The sequence below is a fragment of the Tursiops truncatus genome, chromosome 16 (assembly GCF_011762595.2).
Source record: "Tursiops truncatus isolate mTurTru1 chromosome 16, mTurTru1.mat.Y, whole genome shotgun sequence".
Taxonomy (NCBI): domain Eukaryota; kingdom Metazoa; phylum Chordata; class Mammalia; order Artiodactyla; family Delphinidae; genus Tursiops; species Tursiops truncatus.
Window position 1 is genome coordinate 75,938,799 of NC_047049.1, and position 23,571 is coordinate 75,962,369.

General features: G+C 44.2%; 1 pseudogene; it reads right to left on the minus strand.

Annotated features, from left to right (window-relative positions):
* Positions 1 to 22,911: 22,911 nt before the first annotated feature.
* On the minus strand, positions 22,912 to 23,355 carry LOC101321448 (mitochondrial import inner membrane translocase subunit Tim8 A pseudogene; annotated as a pseudogene).
* Positions 23,356 to 23,571: the final 216 nt, after the last annotated feature.

Sequence of the window (23,571 nt, forward strand, 5' to 3'; positions counted from 1 at the left end):
GGAAAGTAAAATGTATCTAATTTGATAGGGGCAAAAGGTGACGTACTTTTAATTCTGCCGGATGCATGGTCAGCATGTGGTCTGGCTAGCTGAGAAGACCCTATCATAACCATCATCTCAAAAGGAGTTTCCTTTTAATAAAGTGTGGTGGGCAATGACTGAGGTACCGAAGAGATTAAGATAATTCTTTGTTGTTAAGCACAGATATGTTGAAAGCTTTTACTTTTCTATCATTGGTGTTAGTAAGAAACCGACTGGGATTTGCACATTTAAATGCTATGTACCTTTACTGTTCAAATTTTTTTAAAAAACAGAGCTTTGCAAGCTATAAATTGTATATGCGGTATACTGCCAATTACATTAAAATGTAAGTTTTATGGGAATTAAAATATCTCAGAAAAATGCAAATTGCTTAATTTTCTGAAACATTACAGAAATTTACTTAGCCAGCTAAACTATGCATCACAGTAGGACAGCCAAGGGCAGCTGCTATCAGCAGAATCATTTTGTTTCCTAAGATATTTTGACATGTTCCCCTGATTGAGCTGTCAGAAAATTGTTCTCATATATTCCATTTGCTAAAAGTTATTTGTAAATACGTATACAAACCCCGCAATCTTTCCGAATCAGTAGCTACGGGAAAAAAATAAAACCACTAGCAAGATGAACTTCTCCCATTCGTCCTAGCGAGATATGCTAGCTGGATTATTTAATCACCGACACTGTGCAACATCCGAACAGAATGCGCCCAGCTTAGAACCAGCGAAGCTCTAATTCTGATTGCCTGCTGCAAGGTCCCCAGCAGAAAATGAAATTTTGCAAAGCTAACTGAAAACCAAACCAAAATAGCGTGTGCTCTCAGATTAGGTAAAGCAGTAAGTAATTATCCGCTAAAAGAGGGGATGCATCTGTTTATTTGTGTGCCCAATTATGGTGGCAGGTGGAGGACGGGGCAGTCTCTAGCCTGGCCTGTACCTAGGCTCTTGCTCCAACAATTATACCTTTTCCACCATAACCTAGACTGTGGTCTCTCCCATGCGAAACAAAAAAGTGGATATATGTATACCTATAACTGATTCACTTTGCTGTACAGCAGGAACTAACACAACGTTGTAAAGCAACTGTATTCCAATAAAAATAAAGTTTAAAAAAAATTTTTTTAAAGGGAAATAATCAGTAACTTTCTGTCAACCTTGCTCCCCCCTCAAGCTACCACGTCTGCTCTTCCTCCTTCTCACCGATGGGTGGGGAAAGAGCTCTCCTGCATCGTCCACCTCTGTTCCCACCTACGCGCTCCTTATCTGAGATCCTGCCCATTTTCGTGGCTTTGCTAACACACCAATGGCGACCTAAGAGGACGGGCCTAGGTCTCTCGAGGCCCATCCTCTCTTACAAACACGACATCCAGGTTTGCAGCTTTGCCCTTTGTATTGTTTCCTAGGGCTGCTCTGACAAAGCACCACAACTGGACAGCTTCACAGAAATGTATGGCCTCCCAGCTCTGGAGGCCAGAAGTCTGAGATCGGGGTGTCAGCAGGGCTGGTTCCTTCTGAGGCTGTGAGGGAGAATCTGTTCCAGGCCTCCCTCCTGGCTTCTGGAGGCCGTCGGCATCTCCTGGCTCGGAGATGCACGGCTCCAAGGCATCTGTCCTCACGTGGCCTGCTCCATGTGTGTCTTCACATCAGCTTCCCTCTTCATGTGTCTGAGTCCAAATTTCCCCTTTTTTATAAAGACACCAGGTCATATTGGGTTAGGGCCCACCCTTATGCCCTCATTTTAACTTCACTATCTCTGTAAAGACCCTGTCTCCACAGGAGACCACATTCTGAGGTCCTGAGGGTTAAGACTCCTACTGTATCGTTTGGAGGGGGATGCACGTCTGTCCATAATGTACCTCAAAATCAGGATGTCCCAAACGAATCCCACTGCCTTCCCTTAAAACCTGCACTTGGGCCACGTTTCTTCGAGTCTCCTAAGCTCATCCTTGTCTTTTTCTTCTCCTCACATCGAATCAGTTACCAGTCAGTCCTGTACATCCTTCCCCCATGGCATCTCTAAACCTCCCCCTCCTTTTCATTCCCACAAACACCATGCAAACTCAGACTGAATCATCTTGCGCCAACTCCACGGTGACTGTCCCTAACAGGCATCTCAGCTCCGGTCTCTCTCTGATCTCTCTATATCTCAATTTATCTTATAAATTGCTACCACATCAATCTTCCTAACAGACAGCTCTGACCCATTTCCCTCCCTAGAGAGGAGGGAAAAAAAAAAATCACTTCAAGGCCTCTTCTTACCTTGTGAATTAAGCATAAATCCCTGTCCCTGGTGGCCTCAAGGTTCCCACCCTCCCGGGATTACCCCAGCGCACACTCTCAGAGTCTCTTTCCCAAACATGGCTCCGTGTGTTTCTGGATGTTTCCATCAGAGTCTTGCCAAGAAAGGAAACAGAAATCTCAAAGGGCTTCTTTGAAAGGCATTTAAGGCAGGGACCAAGGAGTGGGCGTGGAGGGTGATAGGGCCCGACAGAGGCGGAGAGACACCTAGCGACCAGCCCCAGTGGGAAGCTGGTACCAGCCCTCAATCTGAGGGGACAAGGGGAGGGGACATCTCCCAGCGCCCAGCGGAAACAGGAGCCTGCTGGACACAGAGCAGGGCAGAGACAAGTGAAAACAAGCATCAGGGATGAGAAAACAGAGAGTACCGACCCAATGCCTCTACTCACACCCCTTCTCCCCTGGGACCCTGTCTGCCCACCTCCTCAGCCCAATTCATCAAAATCCCATCCATCTTTAAAGGGCATATGAGTGACATTAAAGGTATTTTTTTTTACAGGTAAAAACAACACTCAAACGAATGTAAAATGAACACATGTCTAAGATTTTACTGAATTCATCATTAAATGCAAGAACCAGTATGATGTTACCACACGTTCAAAGGAAAATCCAAAGAACATACAAATACATGCACCCATCAGGAAAACTGAAACGAATTTGCTTGCTAAGTGCCAAACTGCTCCATATCCCCACCTGCGTTCCACCAGATACAATCTGCATTTTCTCTGATCAAGAATCCAACATCCAGGAACCATTACCATCAGTTCTCTACAACTTACAGAGTTGTAAAACGGCTCAAAGATAAACGCAAGGCAGAGATAACTCAAATGAGCGAGTGAGGTAGACGGGGCACCCTCAATTCTTTTTTTCTACTGGCCAAATTCAGTCTCTCATAATTTTCCCTGACGACTGGAAGGAAACAAGGAAGGAGGGAAAGGAAGAAGAGGGTTTGGGCATCAGAAAGACCTTGGGCTCACCGCCAACATCACTTACTCACGAACTGCCCTTGAGTAAGTAATTTCACTGTCTGCAGCTCAGTTTCTTGGTCTGTACAACAGCAGTCAACTGCTTTATGGACTAAATGAATTGCTCCCAGAATTTGCATGGTGGCTATCCCGAGCCAAATAAATGATAGCCAGCAGACCTGAGGCCCTTTCATTTTCCATCACCACAAATCATGGAGGTAGACCAGAAGTCCCTTTACAGTCTGAAAATTCTGCACCTGTAAATGCTGCCCCCTTCCATGAAGCCTTGGACCATCCTAATTACCAGGCATGGATCCCTCCCTCTTCAGCATCCTCTCCCACACCAGTTCTCCACCTCATGTTCACTCTCTCCACATTCCCCATCCCACCCACCAGAGACATAAGAAACTCAGGAACAAGCTCAGAGATACTTGGGTCCCAGCACCCAGCCTGGTGCTTGGCACATAGTAGGTAGTCAACAAATATTTCAAAACGAACCCAAAGAAATGATGGATCAAAACTACAGCGATGTATGTTATATATGAAAGTTGTTAAGAGTAAATCCTGAGTTTTCATCCCACGGTAAAAAAATTATTTTCTATGTCTTTGATTTTTGTATCTGTATAAGATGATGGATGTTCACTAAACTTATTGTGATAACCATTTCATGATGTATGTAAGTGAAATCATTATGCTGTACACTTTGAACTTACATAGTACTGTAAGTCAACTATATCTCAATAAAACTGGAAAAGATAAAATTAACCATTCATTTAAAAAAAATAAATAAAAGCAAGATTACTACACACACACAAGAAAAAACTACACTGAGATATCATGTCACACCTGTTAGAATGGCTATTATCAGAAAGACAAGAAATAACAAGTGTTGGTGAGGATGCAGAGAAAAGAAAACGTTGTGCACTGCTGGTGTGAATGTAAACTGATGCAGCCACTACAGAAAACCGTACGGAGGCTCCTCAAAAAATGAAAATAGAACTAACATATGATCTAAAAACCCCACTTCTGGGTGTTTATCTGAATGCAACAACAGCACTAACTCAAAAAGTTATCTGCACCCCCATGTTCACTGCAGCGTTATCTACAATATCCAAGACATGGAAACAACCTAAGTGTCCATCTATGAATGAATGGATAAAGAAAATGTGGTATTATATATATGTATACACACACACACAATGGAATATTACTCTGCCATAAAAAGAATCAAATCTTGTCATTTGCAACAACACAGACAGACCTTGAGGGTATATGCTAAGTGAAATAAGTCAGACAAAGACAAATACAGTATGATCTCACTTATATATAGAATCTAAAAACAAAAACAAAACAACCAGACTCACAGAGAAAAGACTGGTGGTTACTAGGGGCGATGGGGGGGGCGTGGTGAAATGGGTGAAGGGGGTCAAGAGGTACGAACCTCTAGTTATAAAATAAATTAAGTCCTGGGGACGTAACTTACAGCATGGTGACTATAGTTAACACTACTGTATTGTGTATTTGAAAGTTGCTACAAGAGAAGATCTTACAGGGTCTCATCACATGTGGTAATGGATGTTAACTAGACATTGTGGTGATCATTCTGCAATACATACAAATATATCATTATGTTGTACACCTGAAACTAACATAACTGTGTATATGAACTGTACCTCAATCAGATAGAGAGAGAGAGAGGTACTAAAGCAGTCCCACGGGGAGAAAAGAAAGAAAACGGCGCTGAAGCGGGAAGGGGTGAGACCACAATTCCCTCTTCTTCTTTCCTCGTTCATGCGTCCTCTTTTGCATGAGTAGGACTCAAGCAAGGCTGATTTTGCAGGCTTTTCTGAGTGATGCTGTTCTCTGTAGCAGCAGCAAGACCTCTGAACTCAATAATAATACCCCATCTTCAGGAAATGATGGCCCCCTTTACTGTCACAAAGAGGACAGCAGTGGAACTGGATGCCTTAAACTTCTTTGACAGCCATCAGTCTGAAACAATTCATCCCAGCCTTTTCATTTGTAACTCAAGAGCAAATGTTCTCCTCATGTGTCACTGAACCTATAAGCCAGAACTTGTAAGCTGATCGTAACTCCCAACTGTGGGCACTGCTTTATGGACGTTTCAAATCATGTCAGATGTGTCCAGAGGTAGAAGAGCACCGAGGATTCAATCCAGTGAGTGTGGGCGACCGTGTGTCTCTGCTAAATGTTTCAAGTACCCCAATCATCCTTCAATATGCTGTTCTTCTCTGAAAGGCAGGGAAAGAAACTGGGCTCTACCCGATGGGTTCATAATTGTACGTGTCCCTGAAGTACTTTACGGTCAAAATTTGATAAAAAGAAATATGGAGTATTATCTTACTATCTTTCTTTTGTGTGTGTGCGTCCAAAATTTCTTTTAATGTGAAATAAATACAGACTCTAGTGAAATTTAAAAGAAGTCATATTTTGATCACCATAAACCCACTGTGGAAAATAAGTGAGCACTACTTTTTTTTTTTTTTTTAACATCTTTATTGGGGTATAATTGCTTTACAATGGTGTGTTAGTTTCTGCTTTATAACAAAGTGAATCAGTCATACATAAACATATGTTCCCATATGTCTTCCCTGTTGCGTCTCCCTCCCTCCCACCCTCCCCATCCCACCCCTCCAGGCTGTCACAAAGCACCGAGCCAATATCCCTGTGCCATGCGGCTGCTTCCCACTAGCTATCTACCTTACTGCGTTTGTTACTATGTATATGCCCATGACTCTCTCTCGCCCTGTCACAGCTCACCCTTCCCCCTCCCCATAACCTCAAGTCCGTTCTCTAAGAGGTCTGCGTCTTTATTCCTGCTTTACCCCTAGGTTCTTCATGACATTTTTTTCTTAAATTCCATATATATGTGTTAGCATACGGTATTTGTCTTTTTCTTTCTGACTTACTTCACTCTGTATGACAGACTCTAGGTCTATCCACCTCATTACAAATAGCTCAATTTCGTTTCTTTTTATGGCTGAGTAATATTCCATTGTATATATGTGCCACATCTTCTTTATCCATTCATCCGATGACGGGCACTTAGGTTGTTTCCATCTCCGGGCTATTGTAAATAGAGCTGCAATGAACATTTTGGTACATGACTCTTTTTGAATTTTGGTTTTCTCAGGGTATATGCCCAGTAGTGGGATTGCTGGGTCATATGGTAGTTCTATTTGTAGTTTTTTAAGGAACCTCCATACTGCAGAAAATTATAAGACACTGATGAAAGAAATTAAAGATGATATAAATCGATGGAGAGATATACCATGTTCTTGGATTGGAAGAATCAACATTGTGAAAATGACTCTACTACCCAAAGCAATCTATAGATTCAATGCAATCCCTATCAAACTACCACTGGCATTTTTCACAGAACTAGAACAAAAAATTTCACAATTTGTATGGAAACACAAAAGACCCCGAATAGCCAAAGCAATCTTGAGAACGAAAGAAGGAACTGGAGGAATCAGGCTCCCTGACTTCAGACTATACTACAAAGCTACAGTCATCAAGACGGTATGGTACTGGCACAAAAACAGAAAGATAGATCAATGGAACAGGATAGAAAGCCCAGAGATAAACCCATGCACATATGGACACCTTATCTTTGATAAAGGTGGCAGTAATGTACAATGGAGAAAGGACAGCCTCTTCAATAAGTGGTGCTGGGAAAACTGGACAGGTACATGTAAAAGTATGAGATTAGATCACTCCCTAACACCATACACAAAAATAAGCTCAAAATGGATTAAAGACCTAAATGTAAGGCCAGAAACTATCAAACTCTTAGAGGAAAACATAGGCAGAACACTCTATGACATAAATCAAAGCAAGATCCTTTCTGACCCACCTCCTAGAGTAATGGAAATAAAAACAAAAATAAACAAATGGGACCTAATGAAACTTCAAAGCTTTTGCACAGCAAAGGAAACCATAAACAAGACCAAAAGACAACCCTCAGAATGGGAGAAAATATTTGCAAATGAAGCAACCGACAAAGGATTAATCTCCAAAATTTACAAGCAGCTCATGCAGCTCAATATCAAAAAAACAAACAACCCAATCCAAAAATGGGCAGAAGACCTAAATAGACATTTCTCCAAAGAAGATATACAGACTGCCAACAAACACATGAAAGAATGCTCAACATCATTAATCATTAGAGAAATGCAAATCAAAACTACAATGAGATATCATCTCACACCAGTCAGAATGGCCATCATCAAAAAATCTAGAAACAATAAATGCTGGAGAGGGTGTGGAGAAAAGGGAACACTCTTGCACTGCTGGTGGGAATGTGAATTGGTTCAGCCACTATGGAGAGCACTACTTTTAACGGCTAGAAGTTCAGTGTGACACTCAGTACCTATTTAACAGGGGCCCAATTTACTCAACACTAAGGATTTGATTTATTTCCTGGAATTTTTCCTTTTCTCTAATCTCTTTTTCTTTGTGCTCTCAAAATGTATCTTTTACTTTACGTCTTTGGTTATGTATTAAATACGAGTGAAATTCAGATCCATGTGAACTTTATGAGTCTGGTTCTAAATTCAGAGGGAAATAAGACAATTAAAAATTTCATTAGAAGTGGAACCAGTGTGCCAAAAAGCTTTTAAAATAACAAACTTCTTTAAGGAAAGAAAAAGTGCTTACCGTAGTAGAAAAAAATAAATTGACCACATAGACTCGTCCTTCCTCCCAGGCTGATGGCGATGATGGGCCTGTGTCCCTGACTCAACAATCACACTAAGATGTGTTTATCCCTGTGGACAGGTGTCGCTCACAGCACTGATCAGGAAACTCCTGCCTCCACCCTCCCCAGACCCAGCAAGGCTCCATCATCCTCTGAGCTCCTACAGCACTTTCTGCTGTTCCACTCACTTTGCCCTGCAACTGCCTTAGGTCCCCAGCGAGATTTGAGGTTTTCTTCAGGAAACTGGCAAATACTGATGATCGCTTGGTGACAGTAGGTGCCTGGGCATAGCCACCTAGTGGAGGTCTCACCTGGGCACACGTGTCAGTGGCTCCCTCTCTGGACAGAACTCTGTTTGGATAACGGGCGTGGAGGTAACCACGTGCCGGTCCTTCTGAACACTCCAGGTCAGCAACAGGGAGAGCTTCAGGTTTCCGCTTCACTACAGAAACATCACTAGAGGACTTTTACTGGGCCACAGGAAGCAGGAAGAACACCTTTTATCTGGGTCAACTATCTATCACATTTTAGGAAGCCCCAGAAATATGGGTCAAGTCTTCACCGGCCCAAGTAATAACGGGAAGCCAGAGAAGCACTTCAAAGCTGACACCATGGAGAGGAAGACGATCACAGTTTAGCTGCCGATGCTGTGACCCACCAGGATGAGAATATCCACAGACGCCAGCATCATTCACAGCGTGCACGTCCAACATGCGTTCACAAAATGTATTATGTGATGTTCTACACTGTGCTACGGGCCATTTATTTGTCTGTGAACTTCTAAGCAGCCAATCATTTACATGTAATTTTTTTAATCCACAGTAATAGCTTAGGCTCTTGTTACACACAGCACATCGCAGGTACAAAATATATATGTGTTGAAAGAATAAGGGAAAAAGATCATATGTAAAATAAGCTGAGCTTCAGCTTCTAGATTCTGAATCTAATGTATTTGATTGCTTATTACAAATAAACGACAATGGATGATATTGTAAAACAAAAAAAAACAAAGTACGCATGTCCAGTTCAAGGGCAAGGTTTTTATTACACTCATTCTTCTAAATAGTTTGAGTCCGGCTGACCCCAGGACTCTTAACATGGCAGAGAGCCCCTCAGAGGTAACTAAGTCCCCATTGTACGGTTCCTGAAAGGATTCTTATGGGACCCCGCCAATCCCGAGGTCACGCAACCACTGACTGGCAGAGTCCCCCTTCCAATGTTCTTCCCATGATTAATAAAGATGAAAGTAAAAAAAAAGTAATAATTAAATTAAATTAAAAAATAAAGATGAAAGTAAGTGGATAAAACCGCTGCACTGGATGCCCCTGTGATGCCCTGGAAGTCACCTCACCATCTAGAAGCTTCTCACGTGAAGAGTACAGATTCTGATAGGCTTCCCTGGTGGCGCAGTGGTTGAGAATCTGCCTGCCAATGCAGGGGACACGGGTTCGAGCCCTGGTCTGGGAAGATCCCACATGCCGCGGAGCAACTGGGCCCGTGAGCCACAACTACTGAGCCTGCACATCTGGAGCCTGTGCTCCGCAACAAGAGAGGCCACGATAGTGAGAGGCCCGCGCACCGCGATGAAGAGTGGCCCCCGCTTGCCACAACTAGAGAAAGCCCTCTCACAGAAATGAAGACCCAACACAGCCATAAGTAAATAAATAAATAAATTGAAAAAAAGAAAAAAGAAAAAGAGTACGGATTCTGACAGGAGCCCAGGGTCTCTCCCGGGCAGCCCCAATCACTCAGACTCACTTCATCCTTCCTTCACCCTCTTTCTCGCCTTAGTCACTTGTCTCAGTCACCTTCCTCTCAGTATCTCCTCACAAGGCCGAGATTTTGCAGGATGGGGAACCCAAGTAAGGTGTCAAGAATCAGATTATAGAAGGTCCTGAACCTGGGAGAGAAGTCAGACTGGGTGTGACAGGAACCTGGAACTGAGGAGTGGTGGCGAGAACACAAGGGTATTAGGGGGATGCAAATGGCAGGAGAATTCAAGGGGGGCTTCAGTGGCTGGAGGAGCGGGGAAGGATGAAGGCTAGAACAAGTACTGGGGTACGAAAGAAATCTAAACCTGAGCTAGGTTGCCAGGGAAATCACGATAGGAGATGATGACAAATTAGATACGAAGGAATCAGAAAGGACCAAACAAATGCACTGAGCACGTACCATGAGCCGAGCTCTGTAACAGGTTGTTGCACATAAATTCTATCATATGATCTTAAACAATCCCTCTGAGATGGCTAATATTATCTTTAGGTTTTAAGGAATTTTTTAACATTTTCTCAAGTCCATAAGCTAGGTCCTGGTGGATTCAGGCCTCAGACCTAGGTCTTCTGGAGATGTGGATCACACTGGTGCTTCTAAGCCGTGGCCAGCGCAGAGCCACGAGGAGGAAGAGCCACTCGGGGGACAGAATACATGTGTGCTCAGGACAGTGTGTCCAGAAGTAGGAGGGGAGTTAACACAGAGGCCGTGGCAGCTGGAAATGAGAGCCCAAAGGCTGTCAGATCTGGGTGGCTGTCTTCTACAGGAAGAAATGGCTTTGGGAAAGTTCCTGGCATTCCTCTGGCTCCCAGAGCTGGATGAAGCGATTGTTAAGGCTTTTCAAACTCTGTTATTCCAAGGATCCCAGACTTTGTGGCACAGATAAGCTCACGAAGGCAGAAGAGCAAGAACTAGAAATAGGACAGTATCTTTTGGGACAACCAAAGACTAAGAGTAGACGGAGTGAAAAGAACCCCCAAAAAGCATGATCGTAAATGTATAAAAATAACTCAATATATCCTAGCTCCAAAGCCAAACAGAGGAGCTTCAAAAAGGAGAGCAAGATTAGTAGAGTTTCTGAGGGCTAAAGGAATAGGGGTAGAGAGGAATGTTTAGATTTGGCACAGAAGCGAGGCGATCACTGGTAATATCACCTACTAAAGTGATTTTAACAAGAGAAGCTAGGTAACAATTACCAGGCAGCTTGGAGACAAGCAGTGGGTGGAGACCACATCTGGAGGAGTTGAGCAGCTAGATAATGGTCTCGGAGTCAAACAAAGAAATTTTAAGATGGGAGAAATTAGCATGCTTCAAGATCAACCAGAAGGAACAAGTGGAGAAGGAGGCAGAGAAAGGATGGAATTCATGCAAGATTCCAGTCCTGGACCAGCAAGCAAGTACTGTGCTGAGATCTAGGACACACGAGGGACTGCAGCTTTAGAAAGGAGGGACAAAACATCCTTGTCAGCAGCTAGAAGGACAAGAGGGTAGATTTAGACAGTGAACCCTGTGAAGGTGACGATAAGCATAAAATGGGACAGGTGGGTTTAGATCTACTCTACAAAGAAGAATGGTATGCTGATGAACTAGCTTTTTGGCAATTCTTCAGAGATTTTTCACACCCTTTGCATTACTCTACTGCTGCTATTATGGGCTGAATGTTTGCGTCCCCCCATGTTTCCTATATTGAAATCCTAACTCCCAAGGTGGGGTATCTGGAAGTGGGAGAGGTAATTAGGTCATGAGAGTGGGACCCCCATGAAAGGGATTAGTGCCCTTATAAGAAGAAACACAAGAGAGATGATTTCTCTTTTGGCCAAATGAGGATACGACAAGAAGACAGCCATCTGCAAACCAGGAAGGAGCCCTCGTCGCACACTGGATCTGCTGACACCTTGATCTTGGCCTCCCCAACCTCCAGAACCATGAGAAATATACGTTTGCTGTTTAAGCCACCCAGTCTGTGGTATTCTGTTAGAGCGGCCCAAACCAAGACAGCCACTAACCTGGAGTGTGACACTGGGCCAAATCATTTCACCTCTCTGAGCTTTTCCTTATCTGCAAGATGACAGGGGAGGGAGACGCAGGAGTAGACAAGATAACATTTTCCGAAGGTCTCAGATAACATTTTCCAAAGGTCTCTTCCTACCCAAATATCCTAGAGTTTCTACATGTGCTTTTTCCTTCTAGCTGTTCCACGCCAGGCTCTACATCTTTTCTTTGCAATTATAATTGCAGACCACTTTTTTCCTTATTTCGAATGCTTCCCTAACACCTACTATCACACCATGCACATAGAAAGTGTTTGACAAATGTTTTTCTAAATTAACAAAAAATCTCCATAATGTCAGGGTTTCAGGAGACAAATGTGTGCCTCATCACATCTTCTTCTTCCCCAAGGGCTATTTACAGAATCACAGTCACCCAGGAGTTGTAATCCTTTCTCTGGTAATTCAGCCTTGATAAAAACACTTATCTAAAGCCAAAGGACAAACAAGATGGAATGTCAAATAAATTAGCGCCCTAAGTGTTTCAGATCCTGCCCTTCCTGCCAATGTGTACACACTAATTTCTGGATTAAGAAAAATACATGAAAAAATAAGCCTGGGTGGGCTTTCCATCAGTTCCTTGAAAAAATACCACAGCGCCTATCTATCAAAAGATCCTCATGCCGTCAGTATCAGGGGAGCAAAAAGGGCTCACCCAGAATCTTTTCGTTTGTACTCTGTGACATTCCTACGGCTAAGAAAACTGATTGTCCCCTGTTTGTCTCCTGTGAACCAAAAACATGCTTCAGCAGCTGATAAAGCAGGCTTTCTCTCCTGGAAAGGACATCATCCTAAGATCTGAGTTTTAGTCTTGGTTCTGCACTGCTGAGCAACTGACTTGGTACAATTAACCTTCCTGGACCTCTACAAACTGGGGTTACACATTCCAGCCTGATCTATTTCACCGTGTTGTGCAGTGGCATTTATACTTTATGATTATTACCATTAACTGCTAAATCCTTTCTAAGATGCTTCCTATCAATAGCAAGCAAGATGTGGAAGCACTGGGAAGAAATCTATGGTGAAACAGTTCACTCTGCAAAGGAAGGCCAGAGGAAAGCTCAAAGCATTCCTATCAGAATAATTTTTGCAGCCAGGACTAAGTTTGAAGTCTCAACCTATGCATAAACGCAAAATTACACGACACAGTATATCCCCAGAGTAACTTCACTGTGCTTACACAAATGAAAGAAAGGCAAAGTACTTAGAAAAATCAACTCCAGACAAAGGTTATTTTACATCATGGTTTTCTTAAAGTCAAGGAATTCCAGTTCATTGCTATATTGGTAAGTTAAGGACATTTTTTAAAATAAAATAAACAACACATTCCAAATCATGGATATGTTTGGAAATGACAGTGAATAAATCCGTTATGGGCTGAAGGCATATTTTATGATAGGATTCTTCTAAGTGTCCCAGCACGTCCAGAGTTTACACATATGTATTCTTAATTTCTCTCAAAGATAAACACATCAGGGACTTCCCTGGTGGTGCAGTGGTTAAGAATCCACCTGCCAATGCAGGGGACACGGGTTCGAGCCCTGGTCCGGAAAGATCCGACATGCCATGGAGCAACTAAGCCCGTGCACCACAACTACTGAGCCTGTGCTCTAGAGCCCGAGAGCCACAACTACTGAAGCCCGCACGCCTAGAGCCCGCGCACCGCAACGAAGAGTAGCCCCCGCTTGCCGCAACTAGAGAAAGTCTGCGTGCAGCAATGAAGACCCAACGCAGCCAAAATAAATAAATAGATAGATTAAAAAAAAAAAAGATAAACACATCAGAGTGGGCCTGCTTCTAGCTGGTGGGAAAGCCACTGAATGGAAGATGATCTTTCATCTATGTAACCATTTGAAAGGAATGTTAGCAAACTCACAATTACATAATGGAAAAGAGCTGGGAGAGGGACCAGCAGCGGCTAAATACAGTGAAAAGACCCTCATTCACAAATGAAGAATTAAGTCACAGCAGCAGACAGAACTCACGGACACAGTCCATTAAAGATTTCACCTCTGCTTCCCTTGACAGTGATTACAAACCTCTTCCAGAAGAATGAAGAAGAAAACTTCCTGTGGACAGAAAGATTCCAAAGATTCTTCAGTGAGCTGCGATGCTTGAATAAAAATCCAAGAGACTACTTAAGGTGCTCTACTCAGAATATATGAAATGGCCAGTGAAATTCACCATTATGGCCTCTTAATGACTAACACTTTTTTTAAACACAACAGCTTTATCCATAATCTGTAACCGTTTTACGTAGAGGTACAGGTTGTTAATACTCCCTGGGCTACTTAAAAACAAAAAAAAAAGAATTAGAAGAAGAACCTCATACTGACAAGACTGGACGCAACAGAGGAAAAAAAAATGCTCCAGGAAAAAAACACAGATGGATTTACCGCTAAAAACTACATCCTCTCCATTCCTAACTCCATTAACATTTCTGAACCAACAACATTCTCGGGTTAAGAGAATAAAATGGAAAGGAGCAAAGGCAGCAGACAGAGGAATAGTAAAGGGTTTGAGAATTTCTGCACTGAAACTGTAAAATGCAGAGGGGAAGGCATGTTTTCCTCTTAGATGTTCATGCCACACCAAAAAGAACTCCCCTGCTCCACCATGCTACTTCCTTCAAGGTCATTTATCATCAGCACAACAACCTACGGATGTTTTATTAAAAGAAAAATCCCAGCCCAGGGCTGCCAGATCTCTACCCAGGAGCCACTTATCAAAGGTGTCACTGGGGCTGACAGGCAGCTGTCCAGGGGCACAGACTTAACATTACTTTATATGTACAGAACCCCATCAGCAAGCACATTAGTTCGGCCCCCATTAAGTATTCTGATAACACCACCTCCACGAGCTCAGCTTAACATTTAAGCCTGCAGGAAGCCCTTGAGTGCACAGAGCCTTCCAAAATTTTCTAGCTAATTTTAACCCTATGGCATTTGAAAAAAAAAAATGAATTTAAGAATTACACAGCAACTAAATATTTTATCCACCCAAACAAAAAATGTCATGGTACTGAGAAACATCTTTTCATAGGGCTTTTTATTAGTTATTTAAAAACCATACAGACAGTTTTCCACTAAAAAAAAAAAAAAAGTAAACTGTATTCCTAGTAGGCTTACAATATTCCCCATGAGCAAGATTTTGGTGAACTGGCTCTTCAGAGTTGGGTGGTGGACCGGTAGTACCACCAGCAGCACATGTAATGGTGCATGATGCCCAGCTGGTAGGTCAAATCAGTCGCCATCTGATGTGTACCCTGTATTTTATCCTTTCGAAAGGCTCCCCGCCCTACCCCCGCAAAGCAAAACTGAGTGCCAAAAAAAAAAAAAATTAGAAGAGCAAAATAGAAAAACTGGCCACTTACAAATGTTCTTGGACAAATGTACTGTTTGCACTTGTTCAGCCCCCAAATGCGTCATCTAGGCTACTTTCACACCTAAAAGTTGCTATCTGGTTAATATCTCAAAACGTAAATATCTCTCTTACTTTCTGTGATTGTGGAGGTAACTGTAACTGGGCAGTGGCAGCTTTTTCACTGCTGGGGAAAGAAGAGCCAGGAGAAGCTGCAGTCCTGGGGGTGGGGGGGATGATGACGGGGAATCCTGTAAGGGAATATCCTTCAGAGAGGAGGATACAAGTGCAGGGAAAGGAAAGACCAAAAGGATGCTGCAAACGCTAACCAGGTGCTCTTGACAAGAAGTTATGGCATTTTCTTTTGACAAGGGGCTCTCCAGTCCCAGCTTCGAGATGAGCAAAGCCTTAGCCTGAGAAGTACCTGCAGCGTTCGAACAAATCAGCGACAGGAAGGAGCAGTGCCAATAGGTACTTACGGAGAAAAAACTGTATTAGAGTGGAGCCAACCTTCCCCTGCTGCCACCCAGTGTAGAAATTCCGGGCAGCCACCCTGCCCTTACCCACACACACGCACACACTTTGCTGCACTCAGCGTTCAATAAGCCAACATTTAGAGAACGACACGTTCGCGCTGTCCCCCGCCACCCCCGCGCGCGCGTGCACGCACACACACACTCGCTTCCCATCCCTTCCACGTTCTGCGAGCAATCACAGCACCACCAATGGCCCCAACCCCAGGCACCGCGGTGTCCACGCAGGCGACTCCCCTCCCCTGCGCAGCACCTCGACTTGGGGGCACATCCTGCCCCGCCTCCCCGGCCCCGGCCACGCCAAGTAGGCGAATCCCTGGGTTGCGTGATGGCGCGCGGGTCAAGCCCGAGAAACCGCGCCGCGGCGGAATTCCGGGCGACTGCCCGCGTCCCCGCCGGACCCCGCGCCCCACGGGCCACCGGGTCTGCACCCTGCCCCTGGCTGCCCGGAAGATCCCAGCCCCACCGACCGGACAGGCCCGACCGGCCGCCCCCGCGTCCCCCGACTCCCGCAGCTCCGAGGCGCCCCGGGACCCAGCCCGTGCGCCGCCCGCCCGCTCGCCGCGCTCCGGCCGCGCTCGGTCCCCGGGCTTTACACACGCGCGCACGGACACGCACCCTCCCTTCCCTCGCCCCAGCACGCACACCTGCGCCCCCCGAGGGGTGCCCGGCTCCTCCCGCATCCCCGGGGGCAGCCGCCGGCCCGCCCGCGTGTCCCACTGCCCGGACCCGGTCGGTGGATGCCCTGGCTCCCCCTGCTCCCCGGGGAAGCCGAGACGCGCGGCACTTACAGTTCGCAGGAACTGGATCTCATCCTCGCCCTCGCCCCCATCGGCCATGGCTCCGCGCCTTCTGGCCGGGGCAGGCTCCCGAGCCCCGCGGAGCCCGGCGGCGCTGGCGGCGGCAGCCCCTCGCGCTGTCTCCTGCTGCTGCTGCGGCGGCGGCGGCGGCTGTTGCTGCTGCTGCCCGGAGCCGGGGGCGGGAGGGGGCCGCGGCTGCTGGGCGCCGAGCGCCAGGCGGTCCCCGCCTGCAGAGCGGAGGAGGAGGCGCGGGCGGGGGCAGCCGAGGCGGGAGCCTCCCTGCGCCGCACTGTGCGGGAGGAGAGCGACCCGGCCCGGAGGACGAGGGCAGGCGGCCCCGCAACCCCGCCGCGCCTGCTTCGCGCGTCCGGCCTGCAGCAGGCAGACTGCTCTGCCCCGGCTCCTCCGAGCGAGTGCGTGGAGCCCGCGGAGCCGCGCTGAGCGCCGCGTTGGGGGCGGGGACTGGGGGCGGGCGGGCGGGGAGGAGCTCGCCGGCTCCCCTCTGCTGCAGGTAATCCGCAGCCCGCTCCTCGGGGCCTCCAAACTCGAGGCCCAGCGCCGCTTACTGGCCGCGCCGGGTATCGCGGCCGAAGCGCACCCGACGAGCCGGCAGCCTTCCACCTGCGCCCTTCTGTTCCCCTGGGCTGCTGCACCTGCCCCTTCTGACCTTCGAAACCTGGACTCGGCATTCCTTTCTCCTGGAAAGGGCTACCGCGGTAATTTCCACAGCACTTCGGATCACAGGCGAGAATCATCTTTCACCCGGATGCCCGGAGTGAGTCACCTCCAAGTAAAGGTGACACAACACATGGTATTTTAAACTTGGATTACCTCTGTTCCTAATCAGCATGAGAATTCTTCAGTACCTAGTGCCGGTGCACCATGCTTCTCACAGATCAACCAAGCAAAATGCATGGTACGCAGAACTTTAACAAATTCATTCAACAAATACATGGCGAATGCCTATGCCAGACACTGCAGTATAAACAGACCGGAGTTTATACTCTAGATTAGAAATGCAAACCTTAACAAGGACTTGCGATAAAGGATGGGATGATATCAGTATGAATCACTGAGGCGGTCTAAACTCGGACTGTGGTATCTGCTGTCCTCACTATAAAGCCATTTATTTCTGAATAAACTCGAGCGTTTCACCACTGGTATCAATATCTAGTTCCCGCAATCCTCCGTGCAGTTACCCTCCAAGTTGCCGTGTAACAAACGGCTGTGACTAAGAAAATACAGGGTCTGAGACAATTTGGATAAGAAAGCACTTATCTCTTGCTCCTAGTGCACGACTCGTTCATTTAAGATACTTAAAAATAAGGATATGCAAAACAAAAGTTGCAAATGTCAATCCTCCGAAGATGCACTGTGAAGGTTTTTCATCAATTTACCTACACTGCACATTTTGCAGCATATAATTAGTTATTAAAATCTGCCTGTAAGTTCTATGCACCTTAACGTCTTATTTTCAACTTTCATGAACTTTATACTTACCGAGCTAGTTTTGCATATTTCCAGCCGAATGAATAACATAAAGAATATGCCTATAACTACTGTCCTGGTGAGACTAGTAATGGTCTGCTCTATCTTATGATAGTAATCATCTTACCAAAGTACTTGACATATTCTTGTATATTGATCCATAATGACTAACCGACTCTTAAGGCACAGTTTACGTGAATTTTTACTCCTAGGAACCACTAAATGAGCAATCAGGGATCTCAAAGTCCCCCATGAGGAAGGGCTTTATTCTGAAATTGATTCTTCATTTTATGTTAAATAATTTGATCTTCCAAATTTATGACATATCAAATTGTCCCCTTTCCAAGTATTTTATTCTTAATTAAAACAAACATCTGTACTGTATGTGGAACTACTCCCTCCTACACATATGTTAGGTAAACTATTATAAAAACTCTAACTCACCAGGTTTTCGTTTTGGCATTTTAACTAGGCTGTAAACTTTTCTAACAAGAGCTATATTTGGTATTTTATTAATTCTCTCAACAGAAGTGATATATAATGCTAAATGGCCTAAGTACCCAATGATTATTATTCACCATATCGAGTCTTCGACATCAAACAGAGAAGAGAATGGTTACAAAACATACCCTTTTTATGGACTTTAAAACACAAAAATAGGTCTTCCCTGGTGGCGCAGTGGTTGAGAGTCTGCCTGCCGATGCAGGGGACACGGGTTCTTGCCCCGGTCCGGGAAGATCCCACATGCCGCGGAGCGGCTCGGCCCGTGAGCCGTGGCCGCTGAGCCTGCGCGTCCGGAGCCTGTGCTCCGCAGCGGGAGAGGCCACAACAGTGAGAGGCCCGCGTACCGAAAAATAAAAACACACAGAAATAGAATACTGTGAGGTTTATGGACCTCCAATCTGTACTAAATATATAAAAATATGTTTGAGAATGATACATATTTATTTTTAAAAGGAGAACTAAAGCAAATATAGCAAGTGGTTTAACACTGGTGGTGAGTATATGGGTGTAATATTATTGGGGGTACTCTGATTTTTTCATATATTTAATGATTATAAAAATTGAAATAATTTTTATGAGAAAACTACTAAAGCTATTAAAAACTATGGAAATTTTTTACTCACAGTATTTTTTAAGATTTGTTCTGGCTGGTGTCATTTATGTATGATTTCCTAGTCTCTTCTTCTGATGAACAACTGTAGCAAGAAAAATTGGTTTTGACTGAAAAGATCATAGAATGATAGAATGAGAACTAATCTCAATTTTAAATATAATTTTAATTGAGAGAAACAAATATAATTTGGATACAGCTTAAAGTTTCTGTTTCAAGTCTTTAATTCTTATTATAGTCTTAAATTATAAGGGATTAGCAAGTACACATTTTCACAGACACAGAACTTTGGTTCACAAAATAGAAAAAATATTTTGTTTATTTAGAACTTTCATAAGCATCCAATACTTGATATCTATGAGCTTTGTAACTTTTACAAAATATTTTTTTTCTAAATGCATATTATATATAATAGTCTACTTTGCTTTTTGTTACTGAAATTTATCATCTTAATATTGCTTTATTGGAATAGGTGTTGTGTTTCCCATAACACTCCATTTCAGGAGTTTACTAATCATAATATAAAACAGTTTAGAGGATGATATTTCCATACTTTTAGTCCAAGTTTGTGAAGTGTTTTTCTTTATGATCCATTTTATGTCATGCAAGAGAGGGGAAAAAATCATATTTCTTTTTTTTTTTTAATTAAGATATTTTTTCTACAGTCACCTAATCAAGAATGGACCAGCAGAGCCCACTGTTCACTTGGCAGAACTTTAGACATCCTTAAAGGAGAAGAAATTGAGACAAATGTAAAATTTTTCATTTTGCCTTCCAATTTAACTAAGTTCACCGGTGATGTACACAAGCATTAGAAAATTAACTTCTTCTTCAAGGTTTCTATGAAAGTCAGCTAAAATACTCAGTGTTATTTTAATTCAGCTTCTTTCCATTAAGATCACATAAGTTAAAGACCTTAATGCGGAAGTGAGAGCCTCTGGGATTGTCAGTGGGTCGTTATAAAATTACTATTGGAGAAGCCCTCGCATCTAGAGATTAAGCCCTTTCCGCGTTAACTCAGATTTCCAGTTTCAGTATTTCCAGGGAAGGTTTCATAGCATTTCTTCTTATTGCATTTCAGAACTTAACAGACCAAAATTTCAGAAAATCGCCGTCTTGTTTACATCTTTTATTGTATGTATTCTAAAATACTGTAGTTACAATGCACACCTGAACTAAAAATAAACACCGGTAGATCCCAGGTACTCACCGCAAGCTGGCCCCCAGGACAACAGGGCTGGAAATAACGTCAAGGGTCACGATGATGATGATGATGATAAAGGTTCATTGACTATTTATTGCACTCCAGGCACTTTATTTTTATTATTTCTTTTCATCTCCACAGCAAATGCCATTTTAGAAAAAAAGAGACCAAGACTTACACGAGATTACTCAGCTGCTGAGTGGTGAGGCCTGGGTCTGAAGACGCCAAACCTGAGCTCTTTATCACCGTTTTGTGCTATTACTCCTCCCAGACCCCAGCAAGAAAAACACAAGAAGAGTCTAGACTAGCAGGAACTAAAAACAAGGCTCTGGCAGCCGCTGGAGATTGATTGCTGGTTTCAAGCCAACCTTAGGAGTCCTGCTAGCTCTTGGAGTGCCAAGTGAGTTCTGGAGAAGGAGACAAGGATTACTATAGCTCAGAAATAAAATCTAACTCATGGGATTTCCCTGGCGGTCCAGTCGTTAAGCCTGTGCGCTTCCAATGCAGGGGGCACGGGTTTGATGCCTGGTCGGCGAACTAAGATTCCCACATGTTGCCTGACATGGCCAAAACATTTAAAAGCTTTAAAAATTAAAAAAAAAATTAAAATCCAACTCATGCCCTCCTCCATAGTTTGGATTCTTAGGGGAAATCCATTTTTGCAGACTTGAACGTTATTCATCACTACCTCATCAATTCCCTAGATTGATCTTAAAATTACAATCTAAAAATTATGAAGCCCCAAACTATAATTAGTCTTCTGATATCCAGGGTCAGGACTGAACTGAATATAGATGACAAAAGTGAAGGCGATCTATCTTTGGGGGTCAACAGAGCCCTTGACTTCACAGAGAGCGTTGACCCTACGTAACAAAAAGTTTGCTAATTAATCACCTTCTCTACTGAAAGAAGTGTGCCTGAGGAGGTGTGGGCTCCCCAAAGACATTCCTAACCCAAATCACCTCAGTGTCTTCACAAGTAGGTCACTGTGACTATCACATACCCCCTAAGGCAGATCCTCCTCCTGGTTTGACTATTCATATTGTACCACAGCTCAGATCCAAAACCTAATCATCCTCTTTGATTCCCTCCTAGTATGGGCTGAATGTCTGTGGGTCCCCAAAATTCATACACTGACACCTAACCCCCAAATGATGATATTTGGAGGTAGGGCCTTTGGGAAGTAATTAAGTTTAGATGGATCATGACGGATGGATGGATCATGTGCCCATGATGTGATTAGTGCTCTTATAAGAAAAGGAAGAGGGGCTTCCCTGGTGGCGCAGTGGTTAAGAATCCACCTGCCAACGCAGGGGACACAGGTTCAAGCCCTGGTCCGGGAAGATCCCACATGCCGTGGAGCAATTAAGCCCGTGTGCCACTACTACTGAGCCTGCACTGTAGAGCCCTCGAGCCACAACTACTGAGCCCACGTGCCACAACTACCGAAGCCTGTACACCTAGAGCCCGTGCTCCACAACAAGAGAAGCCACCTTGGTGAGAGGCCTGCGCACCACAACGAAGAGTAGCCCTCGCTCGCTGCAACTAGAGGAAGCCCTTGTGCAGCAAAGGAGACCCAACGCAGCCAAAAATAAATAAATAAATTTATTTTTTAAAAAAAGAAAAAAGGAAGAGGGGGAAAAAAGAAAAGGTCATGTAATTACACAGTGAGATGGCAGCCACCTACAAGCCAAAAGAAGAGTACACTCAGAATGAAAACTACTTTTCAAGCACCTTGATCCTGGACTTCCCAGCCTCCAGAACTGCAAGAAATCATTTTCTATTGTTTGAACTATCCAGTCTATGGGATTTTTTTTTTCTTGTAGAAGCTTTTGTTTCAGTGATTAAAAGAACGCAGTAACTGGAAACTACGCTGATTTACATTAGGCATGCACCTCTACCTGAAACTGCTGTTAGTTTTTGACTGGCCTAAATCTTTATAACTTATTTTTTCATTTAGGCACATCTTTAAATCGTTTTGGACCCTGACATACAGGGTAAGTTAACTTCTTCCTTGTGGCACTTTAGTATGAGAATTATGTTCGCTGGCTAGATTCCTTTAACTAAAGGCCTCTAGACTCTCAGGCTACCTGTACTAGCCCAAGACTGGACTTTACATATAGATATTTAAGTGAATCACAGTATAAGGGAGGGAGATAACCTAGAAAGGTGAAATGTACTGTATGAATACTCCATACATTTTTTTTCCAGCACTGATAATCAAACACTAGATAAGGAGGCCTTATCTAGTCAGTCAAGTACCAAATTACTCTTTCCCCCACTGCTGCCCTTTCTGAGAGACACAAAGATGTATATCGATCTCTCCAGAAATCTGAAAGGAATCCGACAAATAACAGATTATTACCTATGTGGTCCCACTATCAAACTACAGAGCAGTTCCACTATTAAAATTGTAGGGAGCAGTTAATGAGACTATGAGGAAAGCATCGTCCCACATACAGTAATACACACCTAGTAGAGTCTTCCATTCATCTGTCAATTGTTTTCCCAAGATTAGCATTAAAAAACACAACCCCAAACACATTTGACCCTCAAACCACCCCCACACACAAAAATCGGTCTTTGTTCATTCTCAGATGACAGGATGTCCCAAGAGTGACAAAGGTGGGAGCCGATCCCCCCACAGCCTTTTCTTCAACCATCCCATCAACTGCTCTTCATTTCTTGAACTACCTTCCTTTTCCAAAAAGGTCATACTCAGGTCAGTCAGAAAGGCTTTCTGAGAAGACTGGCTTGGATTTCTGGGTCTGTTCCAGTCGATTCAAGATGAATTGGCTTGTATCAATGAAGCGCTCAACGCAGTTCTCGAAACAGGCCTCAGCCCGACTATCCAACTTTGGCCCAGGCTTGTCCATGCACTTTTCCCAACAAAGTTCCGTCATCTGGTGCACCAGCTGCTGGAAGCGCTGCTTCTGAGTCTCTACCTCGGTGAAATGCTGCAGCTGAGGGTCGACCGAGCCCAAACCCGCTGCGGAGGAAGACGAGGAGGACTCCATCCCAATGCGGCCACGCGTGCCGAGACGAACTCCGCACCGACTCACCGGCCTTCACGTGTCTCGGCGGCCCTCTAGGATTTTTATTAAGGCAGCTCGAACAGACTAAGGTATTCCCTTACCTTCATCACCCAACATCAGTGTCTTTTTATGGGTAAAAGGATGCTTTCCTGATTCTTGTCTTTACATCCCAAATTATTTCACTAACTTTGCAACCAA